This window comes from Stegostoma tigrinum, chromosome 22 (assembly GCF_030684315.1).
Source record: "Stegostoma tigrinum isolate sSteTig4 chromosome 22, sSteTig4.hap1, whole genome shotgun sequence".
Taxonomy (NCBI): domain Eukaryota; kingdom Metazoa; phylum Chordata; class Chondrichthyes; order Orectolobiformes; family Stegostomatidae; genus Stegostoma; species Stegostoma tigrinum.
In genome coordinates this window covers 53,128,243-53,154,622 of record NC_081375.1, presented here as the reverse complement: position 1 = coordinate 53,154,622, position 26,380 = coordinate 53,128,243, and positions in this window count along the sequence as shown.

The window sequence follows — 26,380 nt, the reverse complement described above, 5'->3', positions numbered from 1 at the left end:
GCGTAGGTAAGATGAGAGGGGAAAGATTTAATAGGGACCTGAGGGGCAACTTTTTCATGCAGAGGATGGCACGTGTGTGGAATGAGCTGCCTGAGGAAGTGGTGGATGCAGGCACAATTACAACATTTAAAAGACATTTGGATCGGAACATGAATAGGAAAGATTTAGGGAAATACAGGCCAAGCGCAGGCAGGTGGCACTAGTTTAGTTTGGGAAACTAGGTCATTTTGGGCTGTTGGAACTGAAAGTCTGTTTGCGTGCTGAATGACTCAATGACTCTATTAGCACACCACAGCCTTGATCTATCCTTGAATCAAATAATGTTTAGTACTCTAGAGCACTTCATCCATTGACCTCTGCACTATGTACCTTTTACAAACTAATAACCACAATATAAAGACCTTACAAACTATAACCTATAAAAAGAGTATAAATGCTCACTTGACCTTACTCATCCAAACATCTGCTTCCTTCCTTTGAATCCTGACCTCACCTAGAAGTTTTGCCCCTTGATTTGGTGAAGTTTTCACTCCACATGAGGTAAACTCCCTCTCTGGCCTCCTGTGTCATCCTTTGATGATGGGGTCCCTGTTGGTGGAATCTTGCTGTGTGTAAAACAGCTGCTGTGTTTCCCACATCAAAAATGTAACAACACTTCAAAAAGTATGTCACTGACTGTAAGCACTTTGGAACGCAAAGTCATACAGCGCGGAAACAGACCCTTTGGTCCAACTCATCCATGTTGACCACGTTTTCTAAACTGAACTCGTGCCACTTGTCTGGTCCCACCTGGCAACCAGGAAAGGGACCACATAGTTGAAAGTATTTCCTTTCTACATTACACATCCTTGACCATTTGGTTCCTTTGATGACATACGACCATTGTCCCAGAAGTTTAAAAAAAGTCATCATATTGTAGACACAATTCAACCTCCCTCTATGCCTTCTACTTCTTAATGAAATCAACTTCAGGCAGCAACACATCTTTCTAGGCAAACTAAGAAAGGGGATAGGTCAGAAAACACTAGTTCCTGAGTGCAATGTCATTTTAATTGTCTTTGTGGTTTATGTGATGCACTGTTGATTTTCATTGATTTCTGAAGAGACATCACACATATTTAATAAATAGAGAAATACATTACAGTCCTACATGCAATGAGCAACTCTTTCACAAACACATCACTGTTAGAAGGTCAAGTGGAATCACTAATGGTACTTCAGAATTTTCTTTCAGTAACTAAAAGCTCTTTGCTGAATATATGCTCTCAGAGTTGGGACATTGTTTTTTTATGTTGGGTTTCTGAGGAAATGGGTTCAAGAAAAAATTGTATGAGTGTCAGAAAACGAAATTGTATGAGTGTCAGAAAACGAAATTGTATGAGTGTCAGAAAACGTTAAGACATTCAAATGTCAAGTGCCCTTATCTCAAACCTGCTATTGCAACAGCATTGTTGAAATCCAAAATTTGTTGGTATCCGATATTTCACAGTAAACTGGATATTATTAGCAGTGATGATGGTGGCAAGAACACTTGAAGACTCACTGAAACAGAAGGCAAAGGTGTTAAGTTTTCAGCTGCTCCAACAATAATCTAGCCCAATGTCTTAATTGCATAGAAACAGCTCAAGTTGGGGATTTCCAAAGAAATTGGATTTATGGGCTAATTTGTAGTCTTGTTAACATGACTGTGGAGGAGGAGGGGGCGGGGTAGTGGAGGGTTGTGGTATAATGGTAGTGTCCCTACCATAAGGCCAGAAGGTCCAAGTTTAGATCGCACACCTGCCACAGATAGCTGCCCTCCAGCATTTCACCCAACAAGTTATTCCCCCTCAGTGAGCCTGCATGGGAAGTAGTGGCACCTTATACAATCATCACATTACAACGTGATCTGGTCCTTACCTGAGCAACAAATTACCAATTGGCTGCAATGGGATGCTGAGAAAGGTGAAATTAGGGTTTAGCAATCTAGCTCCATCCCCAAATGGATAACTTAATTCGTGACACAATTAGATGAAGAATTGATTACCCAGGAGTTACGAGAGTAGAACCAACTTTAAAATGAGGGTTCGGCATGTAAACATCCTGTGTAACATGGCCTCAAGATATCCCTCAAATTGTGTTGTGTTAATGCATGAAGTTGAGAGCTTGGATGAGGCAGTGTATCAATATGTTGAGTGGGAGGTGTCATGGTGTGGAGAGGTTGCAAAGGTCTGGGGGTCCTTGGTGGCTAGTCATGGCTGATAAGGGGGTGTAACTTATTAGGTGACTAAACAAGAGTATTAGACTGAGCCTCGAGATTGGTGATGGGAAGGAAGCTCAGTTGTGGTTGAGGGAGCCTGCTCAGTTAGGCTTCCACTCCCAGGATCACTGCTGCGGTGTCTGTGCATACTGCTGTGACAACAAGATGGGATCCTGGCTGTCCAATACAACATGGTATTGATCACATTGGGTGAGTGTTGGCAGGGTGCATCTTGCTTGAAGACCACATTTTTTAATTTTGGACGAGGGACCAAAAATAAGAAAAATGGACAGATTTTTAAAAAAGGAAAAAGCACAAGGAGTTGTACAGTCATATAGGCTTATAGCACAGAAAAAGACTATTTGTCCCATCAAGTCTGCACAGGTCAAAAAACAACCACCTAACTATTGTCATCCCATTTTCCAGCATAATTTTGTATGCCTTGGAATCATAAGTGCACATCTAACTTCATAGATTCATTCAGCACAGAAAAGATCTAATCCATGTTGAACATAATCCCAGACCAAACATATCCCACCTGCCTGTATTTGGTCCATATCTCTCCAAACCTTTCCTATTCATGTACTTATCCAAATGTCTTTTAAATGTTGTAATTGTGCCCACGACCATCACTTCCTCTGGAAGTTTATTCCACACGCATTGTGAGAGTTTTTGCTTTTACCACCCTAACAGGCAATGTTTTCCAGATTCTCGTCACCCTCTGGATGAAATGTTATTTCCTCACATCCATTCTTTCCTCACATCCATTCTAAACCTCCTGCCCCCTCCTTAAATAGTTGCACTGTGGTCATTGTTGTTTGCAGTTTTGGCAAATTAAACGAAGCTTTCCAATGCATAAGGAACAATATCTCTTTATGGGGATCTTCAATGCGGACATTTTGCACCATTTGTTATACCCTCTGAAAGATCAGGGTGCACTTTAATGCAGACTCTGAGTGGAGTGAAACTGAGAGAAATGAAGAGGCTTCCAGAAGTCAATCTTTTTCTTCCCCATTTGTCTGTAAAGTTGCTCTGTACTACCTTCTATCAAAATTGCAAAGAGCCAACATTTAGAAACTCTGAAAGAATTCTAAAATGGAAAGGAAAAAAAAAGACTGTAGGTCAAACAGAGCAACCTGCAATCAACAAGTTGGTCAATACTGTCAGTCAGAAGCACCAAAAGTTGTAGGAAGACCTGTACTCACATGGATTGGGTGGCAATCCAATGCTGGTGGTGTTTAAAGTGACCACAGCATTGATCTTCCTCCCACTGACTCTTTCTGGGGCTTCACTGGAGCCACATGTAGAATATCACAACGTGATACAGACAAGTATATCACAGACATGAAAATGCCTTGCTCACAAGAACGTGTGATGGTACAATGCTGTTGATGTCACTATAGTGCATACAATGGACCAGAAGGTATAGGGGCAGAATTATCCCATTCAGCCCTTGAGTCTGCTCTGCCATTTGATCATAGCTGTTGTTTCTCCACCCGATTCTCCTGCCTTCTCCCTATAAACCCTTGATCCCAGTACCAATCAAGAATGTATCTATCTCTGTCTTAAATACACTCAATGACTTGGCCTCCACAGCCCTCTGCAGCAATACATGCCACAAATTCACCACCATCTGGCTAAAGAAATTCCTCCATCTAAAGGGTCACTCTGAGGCTGTGCACTCAGGTCCCACTCTCTCCTGGTAGAAATATCTTAGCCATGTCCAATCTATCCAGGCCTTTCGGTATTCTGTAAGTTTCGAACAGGTCCCCCCCTCATCCTTCTAAACTCCATTGAGTACAAACAGAGAGTATTCAACCGCTCCTCATATGACAAGCTCTTCATCCCTGGGATCATTGCAAATCTCCTCTGGACTCCCTCCAACACCAACATATCCTTTGTTTGATACAGAGCCCAAAACTGTTCACAACGTTTCAAATGTGGTCTGCCCAGTACATCCCTGCTCTTGCATTTTAACCCTCTCAAAGTTAACACCAACATTGCATTTGCTTTCCTAACTGCCAACTCAACCTGCATATTAACCTTGACAGAATCCCGAACGATGACTCCTAAGTCTCCTTGTGCTTTTGATTTCCAAAGCCTTCACCCAGTATGAAAATAGCCTTTGCCTACACTTTCCCATATTGTATTCCATTTGCAACTTCTTTGTCCACTCTACTAACCTGTCCGAGTCCTTCTGCAGCCTCCCTGCTTCCTGCCTGTTCTTTCACCTATCTCTGTATCATCTGCAAATGTAACCACATTGCACTCAGTTCCTTCCTCCACATCGTTAATGTACAGCATGAATAGTTGTTGTCCCAACGCTGACCCCTGTGGAACACCACTAGTCACCGGCTGCCATTCTGAAAAAGAACCCTTTATCTCCACTCTCTGCCTTCTGCCAGTCAACCAATCCTCTATCCATGCCAGTACCTTGCCCCTAACGCCATGGGCTCTTATCTTATTTAGCAGTCACCTGTGGGGCCCCTTGTCAAAGGCCTTCTGGAAATCCAAATAGATCATATCCCCAGGCTCTCCTTTGTCTAATTTGCTCATTGCCTCCACAAAGAATTCTAACAGATTTGTCAGATATGACCTCCCCTTCACAAAGTTGTGCTGACCAAGCCCTATTTTACCATGCACTTGCAAGTGCTCAGCAATCTCATCCCTAATAATGGACTCAAAAACCTTAACCAACAACCGAGGTCAGGCTAACTGGCCTATAATTTCCTGTCTTCTGTCTCCCTCCCTTCTTAATCACAAGAGTTACATTAGCTATTTCCCAGTCCCCTAGAGCTCTCCCTGACTACGGTAATTCCTGAAAGATTGCCACCAATGCCTCTACAATCTCCTCAGCTATCTCCTTCAGAACTCTGCGACTTAGTCCATCTGGTCCGGGTGATTTACCCACCTTAAGATTTTCTAGTTTCCCCAGCATCTTCTCCTTAGTGATGGCCACTACTCTCACCTCTGCCCTCTGACTCTCTTGAAGTTCTGCTGTGCTGCTGCTTTCTTCCACCATGAAAACTGATGCAAAGTACCTGTTCAGTTCCTCTGCTATTTCATTGTTCCCCATTGTTACTTCTCCAGCTTCATTTTCCAGCTGTCCAAAGTTCACTCTTGCTTTCCTGTTACCCTTGAGATATCGAAAATAAATCTCTTGTAATTGTCTTTTATATGACTTGCTAACTTACTATTTTATATTCTCCTCCCTTATTGCTGTTCTGGTTGTCCTCTGCTGATTGTTAAAGACTTCCTAATCTTCTGGCTTCCACTAATTTTCACTGTATTAGATGCTTTTTCTTTTGCATTAATGCTGTTCCTGACTTCCACTGTCAGCCACGTCTGCCCCTCTTCCCCTTAGTATGATTCTTCTTTCTTGGGATGAATTTCTGCTGTGCATCCCCAATTCCCCCTAGAAACTCCTGCCATTGCTGCTCCACCGTCCTCCCTGCAAGGCTCCCCTTCCAATGAACTCTGGCCAGCTGCTCCCTTGTGTCTCTGTAGTGGCGCTAACCCAGCTGTAAGACTGTTACACCTGATTCTAGCCTCTCGCTCTCAGACTGCAGGGTGAATTTTATCCTGTTATAGTCACTGCCCTTTGGGGCTTTCTTCACCCTAATCAAGTCTGCCTCATTACACATCACCAAAACCAGAACTGCCTGTTTCCTTGTGGGCTCTATCACAAGCTCCTTAAACCAACCTTGGGACTTACTACCAACCTGATTTTCCCAGTAGACTTGTATATTTGAAACTTCCCCCATGTTTGTTATAATATCGTCTTTCTTACATGCCTTTTTGATCTCCTGATTTATTTTCTGCCCCACATCCTGACCACTGCTAGGAGGCCTGTACACAACTCCCATCAGGGTCTTTGCAGTTCCTCAACTCCGCAGATTCTATGCCTTCTGACTCTATCTCACTTCTTGCTATGGATTTAATTTTGTTTCTTACTAACAAGACAACCCCACCCCTTCTGCCAATCTGCCCATGCTTTCACTAGAACGTGTAACCTTGTATATTCCCAGCCCTGATCCCCTTGCAGCCATGTCTCTGTCACAACATTGTACCCACCAATTTCAATCTGCACTACAAGCTCATTTCCCTTGTTCCATACACTGTGTGTATTTAAGAACAACATCCCCAGTCTTGCATTGATTGTCCCCTCTGTATAATTGTTCCCTACCTGCTGTGCCTGAAGTTAGATTCCGACCCTTTCTATACTCTTGTGACCTGACATCTGACCTGAAAACAGAAGCTTGTGTTTTCAAATAAACTTGTTGGACTGTAACCTGCTGTTGTGTGATTTCTGACCTTGTTCTGGAAACTTTAACAACCTCACTGAGCCCTTCCCACCTTTAACTGGTTTAAATTCCTCGTGACCTTGATTCACCTCGATCTTCTACCTTATTCTGAATGCTTTGTGTAATAAGATACAAAGCCTTTAAGTTTGATCTATTATCGAATTTCCCGATAACTTCTATGGTTCCTTGGTGCAACATGATATTCACACATTCTGTCCTCTCCTTTTATTTTCTGCCAACAATCAACTAAATCACTAACCTGCAATCCTAGCTTCACTTTTACCTTTGATTTTGTAACTTGGCATGCAACTGAAGCTACCCTCCACTATTTAGTTTAAAGCTCTGTCCACACCTCATTCCGGTGGAGCCTATTCCGTTTGATCAGCTCCTGCCTTCCCCAGTGCTGTTGTCAGTGTCCCATTACTTCCCACCCGTCTTTCCCACACCAATCTCTGAGACAAGTGTGTGCCTCTTTAATTTTGTGGACTCTGTGCTAATTTGCTCAAAGCTCAGTTAGTAATCTGAAAATTATTACATCTTTGCTTCTGCTTTTCAATTTGGTCCCCAGCTGCTCACTTCCCTCAGCAAATCCTCTGTCCACTTTTTACCGATATCATATGTCGCTACTTCGAATACAACAATTGAACCTTTCCCCTCCCACCCCGAGTTCCTCTTGTAGCCCAGATGAGATATCCTGGACCTGGGCACCAGGAAGAATCTCAGTAAGAGAAAACAAACAATAGCAGATGTTGGAGATCTGAAACAAAAACAGAAATTGCTGGAGAAACTCAGCAGATCTGGCAGCATCTATGGGAAGAAAGTAGAGTTAACATTTCAAGTCTGGTGACTCTTCATCAGATGAGAGATTGTCCAGGATTATTGTGGTCTGTTGCTCCCTGCACAAACCTCACTCAGTAAAACAGGAAGGAAATTTCAGAGGGGGTGTTGGAGAGCCCAGATGACCTCTCTGATGTAGCGAGAGGAAAAGCCAATGCTGCTGAAGAGGGTGTGGATGGTGCAGGCACCAGAGCAATGTCAGTGTCAGCAGGAGTGGAAGCAGTAGCTACAGAACACTGCACATTCCCATGACCCGAGGCACCTGGAAGAAAGAAAGTTGTGTGCCCTTGGCATGGGCATGTCATATGCATATCACGTGGATACCATATGCACTTGTAACTGGGCAGTGATGTGCCTGTGTTTTACTGAAACATTCTTCAAATGAGGGCAGTGCCTTGTCAAGAATATGTGGGTGCCAGCAAGATGTGCAATATCTCAGCCACAATGGTGTCTCAGACACCAATTTCAGAGCGATGATAGCTGGGTGAACACAACCTGCTGGGTTGCCAAATACAATCTAAGCCCCCAACTTTATAAATGTTGCCCAAGGTTCAAGACTGTACATATCAGAATACTCAAAAATACCATTTCTGAGGATGTGATGCCAAAGCTGTGACGACCCTAGGCCCACATTATTTGAAACTGACTAGAAATGAGATGAAACACTCTAACATGTATGTGACCATTATTGCAATTTGCAGCATTATGAAAATTTCTATAGTCAAGTTCAAAAGACTTGTGATCCTCTGAGATACAAATATTTCCTCCAATTCTGTTTTTTAACTGGGCGACACCTAATTTTTAAACAGTGCAATCTAATTCTAGATTCTCCCAGAAGAGGAAACATATTCTCTGCATCCAACCAGTCCAGACTCTTGAGGATCTAACCCATCTAAACTCTAACAAATACCTCTTCTGTCCAATTATTCCCCATAAGTCAACGTGCCCATTCCAGGTATCGGACCAGTAAACCTCTGATCTGTCTCCATATATTTCCATGCTTTCCTAATGAGCTGACCAATACATTGTACTCCTGATGTGGCCTCACCTGCACTTACAATAACTGAAGCATAAGCTCCTTGCTTTTGTATTTAGTTCCCCTTGCAATAAATTATAGATTTTCTAATGACTTGCTTAACCTATATCCCTGAATTGGTTATCCATGCACAAGGATACCTAGATGTCTTTACATGTCAGAGCTCGATTCCTCCTTGTGGAATAGACAATTTTAACACTTTCTGGGGCAAGCCTGAGCAAGTGTCTATGTTAGAACATAGAACATAGAACACTACAGCGCAGTACAGGCCCTTCGGCCCTCGATGTTGCGCCAACCTGTGAAACCAATCTGAAGCCCATCTAACCTACACTATTCCATTATCATCCATATGTTTATCCAATGATCATTTAAATGCCCTTAAAGTTGGCAAGTCTACTACTGTTGCAGGCAGGGCATTCCACACCCTTACTACTCTCTGAGTAAAGAACCTACCTCTGACATTCGTCTGTATCTATCACCCCTCAATTTAAAGCTATGTCCCCTCGTGCTGGCCATCACCATCTGAGGAAAAATGGTCTCACTGTCCACCCTATCTAATCTTCATCTTGTATGTCTCTGTTAAGTCACTTCTTAACCTTCTTCTCTCTAACAAAACAGCCTCAAGTCCCTCAGCCTTTCCTCATAAGACCTTCCCTCCATACCAGGCAACATCCTGGTAAATCTCCTCTGCACCCTTTCCAATGCTTCCACATCCTTCCTATAATGCAGCGATCAGAAGTGTACGCAATACTCCAAGTGCGGCCGCACCAGAGTTTTGTACAGCTGCAACATGATCTCATGGCTCCGAAACTCGATCCTTCTACCAATAAAACCTAACACACCGCATACCTTCCTAACAACCCCTTCAACCTGGGCAGCAACTTTCAAGGTCTATGCATGTGGCACCTGACACATTGTCAGGTAGTTGCCAATGTCGTAGCTGTACTGGAACAGCTGGACTAGAGGCACCTCAGGTTCTGGACTACTAATCTTTAGTGCCATTGTCAAGAAGTAGCCAAGCCCATAGCTTTTGCAATATCAGGTGCTTTCAGCCATTTCTTGACATCATGTGGTGTGAATACAATTGGGTGAAGACTGGCATCTGTGATTCTGGGGACCGCTGGAGGAGGTCAAATGGATCATCCACTTGGCATTTGGAGCTGAAGATTGTTGTGAATGCTTCAGCCTTATCTTTTGCATTAAGGAAAACTACTGAAGAACTGCAGATTTAGATGCTATGCTCTGAGGAAGAATCACTCAACCTGAAATGTTAACTCTGTTTTCTCTCCACAGGTGCCGCCAGAACTGCTGAATTTTTCCAACAATTTCAATTTTTGTATCTTTTGCATTGATGGGCTATCCCATCATTGAAGTTCGGGATATCTACGTGGCCTCAGTGAATTGTTTAATTGTCTACCACCATTCAGGACTGTTACAGGACTGCAGAGCTTATTCCAGATTGTGAGTTATTTCGCTTTCTCTATCACTTGTTGCTTATGCTGTTAGCGCAACGGTACTTCTACTTTGTTGCTTTACCAGGTTAACACCTCATTTTTAGGTTTGCTTGTTGTAGCTCCTGCACTTTTCAGATATTTTACCAATTAACCTGCTCAGTGATGTTATTTCGCAACTCTGGAGCAGGTGGGACTTGAACCCAGACCTTGTGGCTCAAAGATAGAGACATTACCAATCTGTCACAACAGCCCCCATCCTCCTGCACTTTTCATTGAACCAGTTAATCATTGATGTTTAATCATCCTTTAGCTTTTATGCTTGGAATACTTCAAAGCTTTGATCTGATCTATCTGTTGAGGAATCACTTAGCTCTGGTTATGTTTCCATTGTTTAATAGGTATTTACAGTGATCCACTCAAATTTAGATGTCAAAATACTACTAACTGAGCAAAACTTATACTAACCAGACTGAAATAACTCCACAGAGACGAGTATCCTGTCATCAAGTCACCCTTTATTTACATGTGGAGAGTCCTTGACACTGGTCCAGCTCCCACAGAGCCAGCTCTGAGAGTGTACAGAACCTTAGACCCTCCTGTTTTTATCTGTCAGCCAGGGCTCCCTGATCAGACCAGATTAACAGCCCTCACCAGGGAACTCGTATTCTGTGAGGTCCACTTGGATGACCTTGTTACAATAACTACATTGACCCTGCCATTTTATTCTATTTCAGACCAGAACTTTTTCAGACCAAACAAGTTCTTTGTGCTCTGTTTATCTCAGTCAGTAGATACATTGGATTCTATTATCTATTCCTGTTGTTCATGATGTTAGGACATCTTTTCACCTTGATGAGTGCATTTTGCGGATTTATCATCACCCCCGTGAAGGGCCTTAAAAGGCTTCCATACTGAAAAGTATATATTTCTCTGCTATCTCCTGAGGTCTATTGCTGAATGTCTTTTCTGCATCATTTGTGCAAAGCATTGTGCCTTATATATTTGGATTTATGAGCCATTACCTGCTTGTTAAGCTTAATAGATGACTCAGCAGCATCATTGCAGTTCTAATCTAATACTGTATCAGTCCGCGTGCCTCAGGAGTTAGCCAGCTGAAGTAGGCAGGCCCATGGGAATTTCTTACACTTAATAAAAAACAAAGTGTGCAGTTATCAAACATGTCTGGTCATTCATGTTCAGTAATGAAAGCCGTGCCGGTGGGTCTGAAGTAATTATGGATCTGAATGTGATCAGCAGGGTGGTGAACGCATTTTCAGGAAAAATCAATGTTAATGTGCTACATCTCAAGCTATCATTCACAGGCTGATCGCAGACAGGATGAAGCAAAGAAAACAAGATCATTTAGCAATCGATCTCTGACAGTCTGCACTTCCAAGCCATCATGGGCCACTTTGCATTCCTGTCAGACTTCACTCAGAGCCTGGAGTTCATTTTTCTGTGAGAGTCACTGGTTCGCCAGTGGTGGTCACTTGCACTGATGACTCTCTTCTGTTAAACAACATGTTCCTTGGTTGAGGATTGATGTGCCAATCCAGTCCCAGAGTCACGTAGCACTGATTGCCCAGAGGTTTGCATTTCAGGCTTCAGACACATCAGATCAAATACTCAGCAGCCTATTTGAAAATGGATGAGATGCCAGCTATGAGACTAGCCGTTTTTGAATTTGCTATCAGTTACATAGAAGCTCTCCAATATGGCTGCTATTCTGTAACCTGGGATCAATGTTGACCCTTGTAAATTGAGGCCATCAACAGGTTGGTCAATGTTTAATAAAAATTGCAGACGCTGGAAATCTGATAAAAAAATTGAAATGGCTAGAGAACCTCAGCAGGTTTGGCAGCGTCTGTGGAAAGAAAGCAGAATTAACATTTTATGTCCAGTAGGTTGGTCAAAGTTGTTTATTTTCAGCTTGTGCTGCAACTCTGAGCCAAGTTCCCAAAAAATTTCTACGTTTTGAAATAATGAAACCTCTTTGCCCAGAGACTCCTTAAAAGTGCTCCCATTCTACTGCCATTACTCTGCTGGATCGTGACGTGGTCTCTGTCAGTAAGACCATAAGACCTCATTAGAGAGGAGCTGAAGTGAGCCATTCAGCCCATCAGGTCTGATCTGTCATTCAATGGGATCATGGCTAATCTGATAATCATCAACTTCACTTTCTTGCCTTTCCCCATAATCCTTGATTCTCTTATTGATTACAAACCTGTCTGTCTCAGTCTTGAATAGACTTAATGACCCAGCCTTGACAAACAATTCCTTAAATTCCACTGAAATATCATTTTTGTCTCTGCCTTTAATGTGTGACCCTTTATTCTCGGGTTATGCCCTCTGGTCTAGTCTTTGATCTAGGATTATGCCTGCTGGTGTTATAAAAGGTAACAACCCTTTCCATATTGACCCTGTCAAGTCTTCAAAGGACCTGTATATTTCAATGTTATTCTTTTATATTCCAACATGTACAGCCCATTCTGCTCAACCTCCCCTCATAAAACAGTCCCTCCATACCTGGAGTATCAGCCTAGTGAGCCTTCTCCTGACTGCCTCCAATACCAGTTTATCTTTCTTCAGACCAAGGGCCCAAAACTGTTCACAGTGTTCCAGCTATGCTGTGACTAATGCCTTGTATAGTTTTAGCAAACCCTCCCTACTTTTATATTCCATTCTCTTTGAAATAAAAACCAGCATCCAATTTGCCTTCCCTCAGGCATGTCCGTAAGGTCCCTCACCAATTTTGACAGAAGCACCACTGAAACCATACTGCCTGGGTGTAAAGGGCCTGGTATGGCAGCTGCTCTGCCCAGGACCGTAAGAAACTACTGTGCACAGCCCAGACCATCACAGAAGCCGACCTTCCATCCATGGACTCCATTTGCATGGCTCGCTGCCGCAGAAAGGCAGCCAACATCGTCAAAGACCCATTGCACCCCGATAACAACCTCCTACAACTTATTCCAGCAGGCAGAAGACACAGAAATCTGAACACAAACATGAGCAGGTTCAGGGACAGCTTCTTTCCGGCTATTATCAGATTGTTGAATGGACTCTAGCCTCAAATAATGCTGATCTTGCTGGCTTTGATCTTGCCACGTGCATGCTCTTTGCAACCTAACTTGTATGCCTCTGTCTAAGTCTTTTTGATCTGTACATCCTTTGCTTACATCTTTACTTGTAAGTAAAGCTTTTCACTGTATTTTAGTAAGCGTGACAATCAATCAATCAATCAGTCAACCAATCAATATTACCTGCTGAACTTGGCCGTGAGCTTTTTGTGATTCAGACAGTCTAACGCATCAGCTGACAGGGATTTCCCTGCCTTTAACCTTTAGATTCTTTCCTTTGCCCAATCTTTTTCCACTCCCTCCCTTGCTGACTTGAATGTTTTCTCAAATTGATGTATTCTTTGTATACTTACTTACGATCAATTTTAAAAACTTTAACTCTTTCTCCATTCTGCTTGTTTCCACAGTTCATTGATGAAAGCAAGGTTTGATTGGTGAAGAGATGATTTGTCAATCAGTTGCAACATTGATAAAAGTTGACAGAATGATAAACAAGCACGATGATGCTTGTTAGCTTAAATAGTCAATTTTCCTGCCCCTCTCCCTTCACTTTTTCCTCAGGGACTCTAGAGCTATTGACAAATGCAGGTGGTGTTTACTTTGGATAAATGTGAGCTATTGCATTTTGGTAAAATAAACATGGGCAGAGCAAATACAATTAAAAGTAGGGCTCTGGGCAGTATTGTAGAACAGAGAGACCAAGGGGTCGAGGTACATAGCACTTTGAAAGTTGTATCACAGGCAGACAGGGTGGTTAAACAGGCGTTTAGCACACTGCCTTCATTGCTCAGAACTTTGAGTATAGGAGTTGGGACGTCAGGAGTTGGGGTGTTCTGAGGAATCGTCACTCGACCAAAACGTTAACCCTGATTTCTCTCCACAGATGCTGCCAGACCTGCTGAGCTTTTCCTGCAATTTCTGTTTTTGTTTCTGTTTTGCAGCAAGTGCAGTTCTTTTGGTTTTTATTTAATTGGAACATTATGCTGAGATTGTACATGATGTTGGTGAGGCCGCTTCTGGATGAATGTGTGCAGTTCTGGTCACCCTGTTATAGGAAGGACTTTATTAGACTGGAGAGGGCTCAGAAGAGATTTATCAAATGTTAGCAGCAATGGATGGTTTGAGTTATAAGAGATTCTGGATAATCTGGGGCTTCTCTCACTGGAATGAAGGATTAGATTAGATTAGATTCCCTACAGTGTGGGAACAGGCCCTTTGGCCCAACAAGTCCACACTGGCCCTTGGAGCATCCCATCCAGACCCATTCCCCTATAACTCACACACTGCTGAACACTACAGGGAATTTAGCATGGCCAATTCACCCAGCCTGCACATCTTTGGACTGTGGCAGGAAACCAGAGCACCCGGAGGAAACCGGGGAGAATGTGCAAACTCCGCACAGACAGTTACCCGAGGCTGGAATCGAACCTGCGTCCCTGGCGCTCCGAGGCTGCAGTGCTAACCACTGAGCCACTGTGCCGCCCCAAAGGATGTTAAGGGATGGCGTTATAGAGGCTTATAAAATCATGAAGCACATTATTAACATGGATGGCAGTTGTCTTTTCCCGAGGCTGGGAGATTTCAAGACTGGGGGCATATTTTTAAGGTGAAAGAAGAAAGATTTAGGAAAGAAATGAGGGGCAGGTTTTTAACACAGAGAGTGGCTCACATTTGCAGAGGAAGCGGTGGAGGCGGGCACTGTTGCAATGTTGAAAAGATATTTGGATGAGTACATGAAAAGGAAACGTTTGGGGGGATATGGGCCAAGCGCAGGCAGGTGAGACTAGTTTAGTTGGGGATTATGGCCAGCATGGGCTGATTGGGCCAAAGGGCCTGTTTTCATGCTGTATGACACTATGACTCTAACTGTTTGTAGTTGGCAGATTCAACCATTCTTCACATGTATTTCTCAAGTGTGAAGACTAATGGGCTTTTCAGCTGTGGAATGTATCACAATGAAGCCCAATCCTGACCCTGGCAGATGCCTTTTTGATTGTTTTATTCATTCATTCACAGAATGTGGATGTCACTGGCTAAGTCACCTTTTATTATCCATCCCTAATTGCCCAGAGAGCAATTAAAATCAACCACATTGATGAAGGTCTGGAGTGTAGATCACACCAGGTAAGGACAGCATTTGTGAACTTGATTGTACTTTTCAAACGATCAATAAAGGTTTCATTGTCATCACTGGAATCTTAATCTGTAATGATGGGATTCGAAACTGTGTCCCCTGAACATTGCCTGGATCTCTGGGTTAACGATCTAGCCATAATACCATTTTTATGTGAGCTCATTTTTTTGTGAACTTTCCAACTGAAGCCATAGTATAATAGTCAAGAGCCACTGGAAGATTTTTTTGATAGTCTTGGATATCCAAAATGGTTATGTTTTATAAGGTATTTGGCCCTTTCCATGATGTGAATCTGCCCAGGGAACTTTGGCAGAATATTGTGATGGGGAGTGAGACTTGGGGAGCACACAGCACCCACTCCATCCTCCAACCCCCAAATGTAGTCTGCCTACATGTTTGGTGCCTTCCTCAGTGAATGTCCTCCATTTTGATGAGTCACAAGCCAGCGTTCCCCATGTTTAGGTGGGGATGTTTCACCTCTTGAGGGAGGTTTTCCCTAAAATGTTTCCGTTGTCATCCTGGGAGTCTCTTGCTGCCACTGGATGCCATGTAGAACAGAAACAGGAATTGCTGGAGAAATTCCAAGGGTGACATGGTGGCTCAGTGGTTAGCACTGCTGCCCCACAAAGCCAGGGACCTGGGTTCAATTCTATCCTCTAGTGACTGTGCGGAGTTTGCACATTCTCCCTGTGTCTGTGCGAGTTTCCTTTGGGTTTTCCAGTTTCATCCCACAGTCCAAATATGTGCAGGTTGGGTGGATTGGCCATTAGAAATTCAGGGTTAGAGGTGGAGTGGGCTTAGGTGGGCTCCTCTTCGGAGGATTGATGTGGACTTGATGGGCTGAATGTCCTGCTTCCATACTGTAGGGATTCTATGAAATGCAAATGATCTATGAAATTCAGCAGGTCTGGCTGGAACAGAGAAAACCCAGTTAACACTTAAGGCCCATTAGAGCTGGTCTTATGTGACCAGGGCCTCGATACTGGGGATATTGGGCCCGGGAGAGGATGCTCACCTTGGTACGCCTATCCTGCCAGTAGATTTGCAGGATTTTATGGAGATTGCCCAGGGATTTGAGGTGTCTGCTCTACATCATCACCATCATCTGGAAGGAAGGGACCATGCTAGGTGATCTCAGAAACTCTGAGCAGCTTCAAGAAAGGAGACAGGCCCAACTGTGGAAATTACAGAGGGATTTCTCCACTGTTTACCATGGGAAAAGTAATTACAAGAACCCTCCTCAACCATCTCCTCCCATAGACTGAAGAGCGCCTCCCCAAATCTCAATGTTGCTTCTGCCCATCCAGAGGCACAATGGACATGATGTACAACAAAGCCAAGGAAAATGCAGGGAATGGCACCAACTTTTGTACATGACCTTAGAATCATAGGATCTTACAGTGTAGAAGAGGCCTTTTGGCCCATTATGATGGTTCTATGCCTTTAAGAGGGATTTGTTCTATGCAGTTTCTGTTGCAGAGAGGTGTTGTCATGGTCCCAGACTGGCTACTTCAGAAACAGTAAGTAAATATCTTTGAGGTCCCTGGGTGATTTTGTTAAAATTAGACAAAAGAAGCATGAGTGGATGGAGTCAGGCTCACACAGGCCCAGGGGTTTTAGTTTTGTGTTCAGTTGGGATTTGGAGTTGGCTGTTGAAGCTGATAGATACATCTCTCTGTCTGTCTGTCTCTCTCTCTCTCTCTCTCTCTCTCTCTCTCTCCCCCTCTCTCTCTCTCTCTCTCTCTCTCTTTCTCTCTCTCTGCTGCAGCAAGAAGCTTGCATTCTCTCTCTGCTGCTGGATGATTTTCTTCACTGTTCCTTTTTCCTGGGCTGGAGATAGCTTGCAAGGGAAATCTGTTTTGCTGAATTTGCCTTTGCCACCTGTGTGTTTATGGGATATACCGTTATATTGGAACAATTGATGATTAGTAGTTAAATAATACATTATTTTATTAAATTAAGGTTATACTGTTTTTGTTTATATTTTAACTGTGGTGTGAGAATAAATTGTGTTTTGATTATAGCCTAACAGCGGACCAATCGAACCACATCTGGAATACAGCATCTCACACTTGCCTTTAAATCTGTTGGGTCTAGGCTTGATATATTTTGAAGGGGTTTTGGCTGATCCATAATACCATCAGGACTTTCCCATATAAATCTACACCAGTCCCACTTCCCCACATAGCCGTGAATGTTATGAAACTTCAAGCACTCATCCAAGTGCTTTTCAAAGATTGTGAGCTTTCCTGCCTCAACTACCATCCCAGGCAGTGCATCCCATACACCCACCACCCTCTGGGTAAAAAAAGCTCTCCTCAAATCCTCTCCAAATCCCCTGCCCTTCACCAAAAAAATTATGCCCCAATTTACTGACCCTTCAACTAAGGGGAACAGCTGCTTTCTATTCACTCTGTCCAAACCCTCGTAATCTTATGCATCTATATTGGGTTGCCCTCCTCAGCCATCTCTGTTCCAAATAAAACAAACTGAGCTCATCCAGCCTCTCTTCGTAGCACCTTGTTCAATCTCACAAAGGCCTTCGATTCTGTCATCCATGAGAGGTTGTGGAATATCCTCAAATGTGGCTGCCTGCAGGAATTGGTCACCATTCTCCACCTCCTTCCCAATGACCTGCAAGCTGTGATCCTCGCCAAATGGATCCGGCACAGACACAACACAAGTGCAAACTGGGCTCAAGCACGGCTGCACAAACTTTCTTCCACAACACTCCCAACCCAATCTCCATGAATATCGCAGCCCCCATGCCAGAACTAAGGGCATCCCAATGTCTACCATTGAGCAGCAGGACATAGGTGAGAGGAACTGCTCGTGGCATCGTGGCTCTGCTGCTTTGAAGTGCCCACTTTAGGCCAGTAAAGTCTCTGAAATCCATCAGACTGCGAGGACCACTGATGCGAGTAAACCATGACCTCGGAATGGGTCTGTGATCTTATTCCCAAATCCTCTGTCCCTCAGAGATAATAGGTCTCGGCCCGAAACGTCAGCTTTCCTGCTCCTCTGATGCGGCTTGGCCTGCTGTGTTCATCCAGCTCTACGCCTTGTTATCTCCTCTGTCCCGCAGTTGGTCAAATGCTGGGTTGGCACAGTGTGGGTGGTGATGAATTTAAATGTCTGGTTAACCTTTTGTTGAACGGAGGCTCCCAAGATATAGAAAATGGTACACATTTCTCAGGAGGCCAGAGCTGATCTTAATCAATGGTGGGGGGTGGTGATGTGTTTTGCTATGGGAGCTGGTTAGTTGAGAATGTTATTTTCATGAAAGACTTTAATTTCATATCCATGCAGTGTTTTTCTCATGTTTTCTAACATACAAGGAGCTTTTTCAGAGTTCCTATCTATCTTTGCAGCCTGGTGTGATCAATGAAGCCAACATCAGTAACATGAACAAACACACTCTTTCGTCAGGAGGTAAGACCTCAGCTTATTCTTGCATCCCTGACTCAAACTAAGGTCCGCCTGAATTCCTGGAGAAAATCGGACATCTCGAAATAAACAAGAGTTAGGAAAACTAGGAGCGCTTGAATGATCAGGAGACACTTTTCGCAATAGGATTCCATCCAGATGTATTTAGGGAACGAGAGTGGAAGGAGAGCTATTGTCGGAAGTATTATTCATTCAGCATTAGAGCCGTGCTAGGAATTAGTAAGTAGCTGATGTCTATCACTCCACAAGGCCAGGTACATAACTATATGATTATCAATTTGTTCACTTGGTCTCTGCAGTTAGAAAACACTTTTGACTGTTGACAAGGAACCAGTTCAAACACCTTTATTCTGAGTAAAAAGGTTAATTCTGAGTGGTTTTGCACTTAAAGGGACTTTGTTTGATTTTCCTAGTTTTCTTCTTGCAGCTCTGAAGTGCCAGACCAATTCTGACAGTGACTTCTACGATGGCAGCAGACTCTGATATCTCACCCAGGAGGCCAACGTTGGGCCTAGCAGTAAGGATTGTTTGGCGATTCAACTTTAGTAGATAAAGTCACAGAGTCATGCAACATGGAAACAGACCTTCGGCCCAACTTTTCCATAAGTTTCCCAAACTAAACTAGTCCCATTTGCCTCCATACGATCCATATCCCTCTAAACTTTTCCAATTCGTGTACCTGTCCAAATGTCTTTTAAATGTTGTAACTATACTTGCATTTACCGTGTCCTCTGGCAGTTCATTCCACATATGAACCATCCTCTGTGTGAAAATATTGCCTTAGGTCCTTTTAAAACAGTCTCCTCTCACTTTAAAATTATGCCCTCTAGTTTTGTACTCCCTTATGGGGGAAAAGGCCTTTGCTATTCACCTTAGCTATGCCCCTCATGATTTTATAAACCTCTATAAGGTTACCCCTCAGCCTCCTATGCTCCAGTGATATTCTTTGTGACCACTTCACAGAACACCGACATTCTGCCTGTAAAAAAGACCCTGAACTTCCAGTCGCCTGCCACTTCAACACACCACCCTGTTCCTTGGCCAACATGTCCGCCTCAGGCTGGTAGCAGTGCTCCAGTGAAACTCAGCACGGGAAGCACCTCATTTTCTAGTTAGGAACCCTGCAGCCTTCTGGACTCAATATTGAGTTCAATAACTTTAGGGCTTGGACTCTTCCATGTCGTTACCCCAAAACCCCACACCACAGGCCTTGTTATCACATAGTCTGCTTTAACAAACTACCCATTGTTAGCCACTGCTAGTTTCCATTAGCAGCTATTCACTCTCCTAGCCAGATTGTTATCCACTCCTTTGTCTATTCAATTGTTCTTCTCTCTCTTTAGGCTCTATCTCCACCTATCATTTATTCCATCTCCCCTCCCCCCAAGCCTGTCTTCTGCATAAAAACAATTTCCTAGCCACCATCAATTCTGAGAAAGGGTCTCTCGATCCAAAACATTAACTCTGATTTCTCTCCATACATCATTGTTTCTGGTTTCTACCATCATTTTTTAACTGGACAGGGGTGAACTGTCCAACTCATGACCTCTGACCCTGTCTAATGAGGCTGCAATTGTTCTGTTGCCCTCAATGAACTCTCTTGTCATTTCTCCATCTTTCATTGCGGTCTTTGGATGATAGTTGAGTATTTTGGTCCCTTGATTCCCATTTTCAGCATCTTGTTCCAGAAAGTAGAGAGTCCTGTACTCCTGTTTTCTTGGGAAGAGGACAGGAATTGCCACCATTCCCAATATTGGCTTTGGAATCAGGGTGAGGTGCAGCCCAACATTTTGTGAAAAACCCGAGAAGGTTTAGTTAGCAAGAACCGGACAGTGTTCAGGCTTGGGCTGGTAAGCTAACAGTTGTGCACCATAAGCTCCCAGCAATTATCATCTCCAAGAGAGAATCTAACCGTCTCCATTGACAGCCAACACCTCAGAACCTCCCACAATAAGTAAAACGGCAGCAGTTTAGCAGCACAGCTCACAGACACCCCAGCACAGTGGGTCATCTCAAGTCATAGAGTCATTGAAATGTACAGCATGGAAACAGGTCCTTCCCTCCAACTCATCCATACTGACTAGATATTCTAAATTAATCTGTCTAATCACTTGGCCCACATCCGCCTAAACCCTTCCTATTTACGTGCCCATATAGATGCCTTTTAAATATTGTAACTGTACCAGCCTCCAGCCGTTCCTTTGGCAGAAGGTTACATTTTAAAAATAGCAATGAACTGCTACACAACGGTTACTCCAAGGCCTGCTGTGAATTTTACTGTTTGTTTATTTTGCTGCGAATGGACTCCAATGTCCACAGATACTTGAAAATAAACAGCACATACAGTCAGACAGATGTGTGGGTTCACTGCTGAGTCAGACAGATGTGTGGGTTCACTGCTGAGTCAGACAGATGTGCAGGTTCACTGCTGAGTCAGACAGATGTGTGGGTTCACTGCTGAGTCAGACAGATGTGCAGGTTCACTGCTGGGTCAGACAGATGTGAATATTTACTGCTGGGTCAGACAGATGTGAATATTTGCTGTGGCATCAGACAGATGTGCAGGTTCACTGCAGATTCAGACAGACGTGATTATTTACTTCTGGGTCAGACAGATGTGTGGGTTCATTGCTGAGTCAGACAGATGTGAATATTTACTGCTGGGTCAGACAGATGTGAATATTTGCCGTGGCATCAGACAGATGTGCAGGTTCACTGCAGATTCAGACAGATGTGATTATTTACTTCTGGGTCAGACAGATGTGCAGGTTCACCGCTGAGTCAGACAGATGTGAATATTTACTGCTGGGTCAGACAGATGTGAATATTTGCTGCGGCATCAGACAGATGTGCAGGTTCACTGCTGATTCAGACAGATGTGATTATCTACTTCTGGGTCAGACAGATGTGCAGGTTCACTGCTGAGTCAGACGGATGTGAATATTTACTGCTGGGTCAGACAGATGTGCAGGCTCACTGCTGAGTCAGACAGATGTGAATATTTACTGCTGGATCAGACAGATGTGCAGGTTCACTGCTGAGTCAGACAGATGTGAATATTTACTGCTGGGTTGGACAGATGTATGGGTTCACTGCTGGGTCAGACAGATGTGAACATTTACTGCTGAGTCAGACAGATGTATGGATTCACTGCTGGGTCAGACAGATGTGAATATTTCTTGAACTGCGGATGCCCTTGGGGTCCACAATGCTGTAAGGGAAGAAATTCCAGGATTTTGGTCTGGTGGCAGTGAAGGAATGGTGACACATTTCCACATCAGGACAGGGAGTAGTTTAATGGGCTGAATAGCTGTGGACTTGATGGGCTGAAAGGCCTGCATTCACACTGCAGGGATTCCATGATTTTACATTGGCAGTACTTATTAAATATCATGTTAACACATCCAAACCTCAGGTATACAGCACTGATAACTTTTTCAGTGCCTCCTGTCTACTTATGTTGAGTATTAGAAGATGGCAATTATTTTCTCCATTAGGATAGGTATAAAATGTCAAGATGTAGCTGCAAGTGTGATAGATAATCGATGAAGCAGCCTTAGCTTGAGACATTTTTATATTTAGAAAATTGCACTGTAAGCCATGATTCCCTGAGTACATGACTAAAAGTCATTAAGAATTGGATGCTGCAAGTGTGAGATCCATCAATAATTTATTACATCATTTGCAGGCTTACTCCCAAACACATTTTCTCCTGGGAGGGAAGTAATTGTGCCCGTGGGGGTGTGACATTTGACAACGTGGAAGATACAAGAACAGTAGAAGGGTGAGTGATCATTGAGGAAGTGACTCCTTACACTTTGAAAATTTCATTTGAATCCTCCCGAACTGTCCTAATTCCAGAGAATATCACTGCACTGTTGTAAAATCAGGTCTACCCCGTGGTGGGGAGTATCTGCAGGTTGTATTAAACAGAACACTGTATACTGGAGAGAGTCCCAGTTCTGGCTTGTTCTGACAGCATCGTGACACAGCTCTTTGTTCATAAGCTGAGTAGCTACACAATTATAGTAAAAGTGTAATTAGCCCTTTAACCCACATCACCCACCCACCCAAATTCTTTCACTAAATCCCTTTTAACCATTAACATTTAACTCTTTCCTCCCACGTCCCCCTAGTCCGCTCAAAATCTTAGCCATCCACAGTATCAAGCTCCAACTATATTCTCGAACCTTTTTTGAGAAGATGTCTGGTTCTCCTGGGAAGGCCTAGATGCAGGCAAGTTGAGATTCTAGCCTGTCACAATAATAAATAAAGAGAGAAAGGGAGATTTGATTAAGAGTGCCAGAATAAAAGTAGAATGCAAAAAGTTAGAATAAAAAGCTATTGATAAAAATAAAAAAAAGTGCTGGAAAAATCTCAGCAGCTAGTAAGGGAATTGGGATGTCATGTTGCAGTTGTTCAGTGCATTGTTAGACGCTTTTGGAATACCGCTATCAATTCCGGTCTCCCTGCTACAGGAAAGATGTTCAGCTTGAGAGGGTGTAGAAGAGGTACACCAGGGTGTTCCGGAGTTAGAGGGTTTGAGCTGTAGGGAGACGCTTAGTAGACTAGGGCTATTTTCCCTGGTTGGGGAGTCCAGAACTAGGGGGCACAGGCTTAAGGTGAGAGGGGAAAGATTTAAAAGGTATCTAAGGAGCAACATTTTCATGCAGAGGGTGGTGTGAGTATGGAATGAGCTGCCAGAGGAAGTGGTGGAGGCTGGTACAGTTTCAGCATTTAAAAGGCATCTGGATGGGTATATGAATAGGAAGGGTTTAGAGGCATATGGGCCAAATTCTGGCAAATGAGACTGTATTTATTTAGGATATCTGGACTGAAGGGTCTGTTTCTGTGCTGTACATCTCTATGACTCTGTGAGGTCTGGAAGCTTCGCGATGAGAAACACAGTTAAAGTTTCAGGTTATAATTGTATCAGAGATAATAGGAACTGCAGATGCTGGAGAACCCAAGATAACAAAGTGTGGAGCTGGATGAACATAGCAGGCCAAGCAACATCAGTTGAGCATGACAGCTGACGGAAGGGTCTAGGCCTGAAACATCAGCTTTCCTGCTCCTAAGATAATGCTTGGCCTGCTGTGTTCATCCAGCCCTACATCTTGTTATAACATTTCAGGTTGACATCTTTTCATTAAAACTGAAGAAAGATAATCATGAATGCATTTTTAAGCAGGGGAGGGAGCAGGAAGAAAAGTACAGAAGATTTTGACGGGGTGGAAGCTAGACAATAGATTTCATGATTCAATTGCCAAAGAGAGTGGTCATGGATATAGCGAAGAGACAAGGTTTGGGTTCACAAAAGGCATGAACTGCTTCATAAAAAAAACCCCATCCAAATGCAATATGAAGGGCTAAAGGAAAAGTAGGCCAACACTATACCAGCAAAACAAAACAGAAATGACAAGATAACATTTAAAAACAAGATTTTAATTCCTCAGGGATCCTGACTGGAAGAGGGCATCATTTATTGTTAAACACCAAAATAGAACCACTATTCTAGATAGGTTACGTGGGCTATAGGGTAGTGGGCCTGGATGGGATGCTCTGGGTTGGTTTGGACTTGTTGGGCTGAAGGGCCTGTTTCCAGACTGTAGGGATTCTATGATATAATAGAAACACGCTAAGGGAGGATCAGATGACCATAGCTGATGAGGGAAGTCAGGGACAGCACACAAACAAAAGAAATAACATTAAGTGTGGTGAATGTAATGGGGTGGGAGTGGGGGAGTGTAGAAATGAAGTTTGCAACCACGCTGTCTATTTTTATAAAAGAAGATTGCAAGAATATTTTTTTAGATATCTAAAAGGTAAGAGGGAGGGAAGAGTGGGCACTGGACAGCTAGAAAAAGAGGTTTGAGAAGTAGTAATGGGGACCAAAGAAATGGCAGAGGAACAGAACTCAGTATCAAGTTCATTATTAAGGATGAGATCGCAGAATACTTGGAAGTACATGGTAAAATAGGGCCAGCGCAGCTTTATTAAGGAGAGGTCATTCCTGACAAATCTGTTAGAACTCTTTCAGGTGGTAATGAGCAAATTAGACAGAGGAGAACCCGAGGATGCGATCTATTTGGATTTCCAGAAGGTCTTTGACAAGGTGCCACCCAGGAGGCTGCTAAACAAAATGAGAGCCCATGATGTTAGGGGCAAGGTACTGGCATGGATAGTGGATTAGTTGACTGGTAGAAGGCAGTGAGTGGGGATAAAGGGGTCTTTTTCAGGATGGCATCCTGTGATTAGTGGAGTCCCACAGGGATCAGTGTTGGGACACATCTATTTAAGTTATACATTGACAATCTGGATGAAAGAATTAAGGGCATTGTTGCTAAGTTTGCAAATGACACAAAGATAGGTAAAGAGGCAGGTAGTGCTGAGGAAGAGGGGAGGCTGCAGAAGGATTTGGACAAGTTAGGAGAGTGGGCAAAGAAATGACAGGTGGAGTACAACGTGGGAAAGTATGAGATCATGCACTTTAGTAGGAAGAATAGAGGCGTCAACTAATTTTTATATGGGGAAAAGCTTTGGAAATCTGAAGCACAAAGGGACTTGGGATTTCTAGTTAAAAATTCTCTTCAGGTTAACGTGCAGGTTCAGTTGGCAGCTAGGAAGACAAATGCAATGTTAGCATTCATTTCAAGAGGGCTAGAATACAAGAGCAGGGACGTACTGCTGACAGTGTATAGGTCACTGGTCAGACCGCAATTGGAATATTATGGGCAGTTTTGGGCCCTATATGTATGTAAGGATGCGCTAGCCTTGGAGGGGTTCCAGAGGAGGTTTACAAGAATGATCCCAGGAATGAAGGGCTTGTCATACAAGGAGCAGTTGATGACTCTGGGCCTGTACTCAATGGAGTTTAGCAGGAACTTCACAGAAAACTGAGAGGCCTGGATAGAGAGGATATAGAGAAGATTTTTCCACCAGTAGGAGAGACTAGGACCTGAGAACGCAGCCTCAGAGTGAAGGGATGACCCTTTAGAACTGAAATGAAGAGGAGTTTCTTCAGCCAGAGTTGGGGGTTGGGGGGTGAATCTGTGGAACTCATCACCACAGAGGACTGTGGAGGCCAAATCGTCGAGTGCGTTTACAACAGAGATGGATAGGTTCCTGATTAGTAAGGGGAAATCAAAGATTACGGGGAGAAAGCAGGAGAATGGTATTGAGAATCATATCAGCCATGATCAAACATGATCAGGTTCAATGGGCTGAATGGCCTAGTTCTGCTGTACATCTTATGGTGTACATAGACCCAGTCCAGGATAGACAATTCTACAGATCAACCCTGGGTCTGTTTGATTTTTTTCCATTTTTTTCCCCTAATCAACCTGTTGAAAGATATCATTACACACCTCTGAGCAGGTGAGATTGGAACCTGGGCCTCATGGTCCAGAGATATGAACAGTACCAATGCGCCATGTGAATCCCTGGGTCAGGCTGGGTGGATTGGCCATGGGAAATTCCCCATAGTGTTCCGGGATGTGTAGATTAGGTGGCCTACAGGGGGATGGGTCTGGATAGGATGTTCTGAGAGTCAGTGTTGGGCTAAAGGGCTTGTTTACACATTATAGAGATTCTATGAAAAACACGTTGTCAAGGAAGAAATTCCAGGATTTTGACACTGAAGGCACGGTGATGTATTTCCAAGTCAGGATGGTGAGTGGCTTGGAGGGGAACTTGCAGGTGGCGGTGTCCCCTTATATGCACTGCCATTGTCCTTCTAGATGGTTCAGTTTTACATCAATGTTATCGATGTTGAAAGTGAGGGATTCAGTGGTAGTAAGGCTATTGAATGTCAAGGGAAATGGTTGATTCACTCTTTTCAAAGATGGTC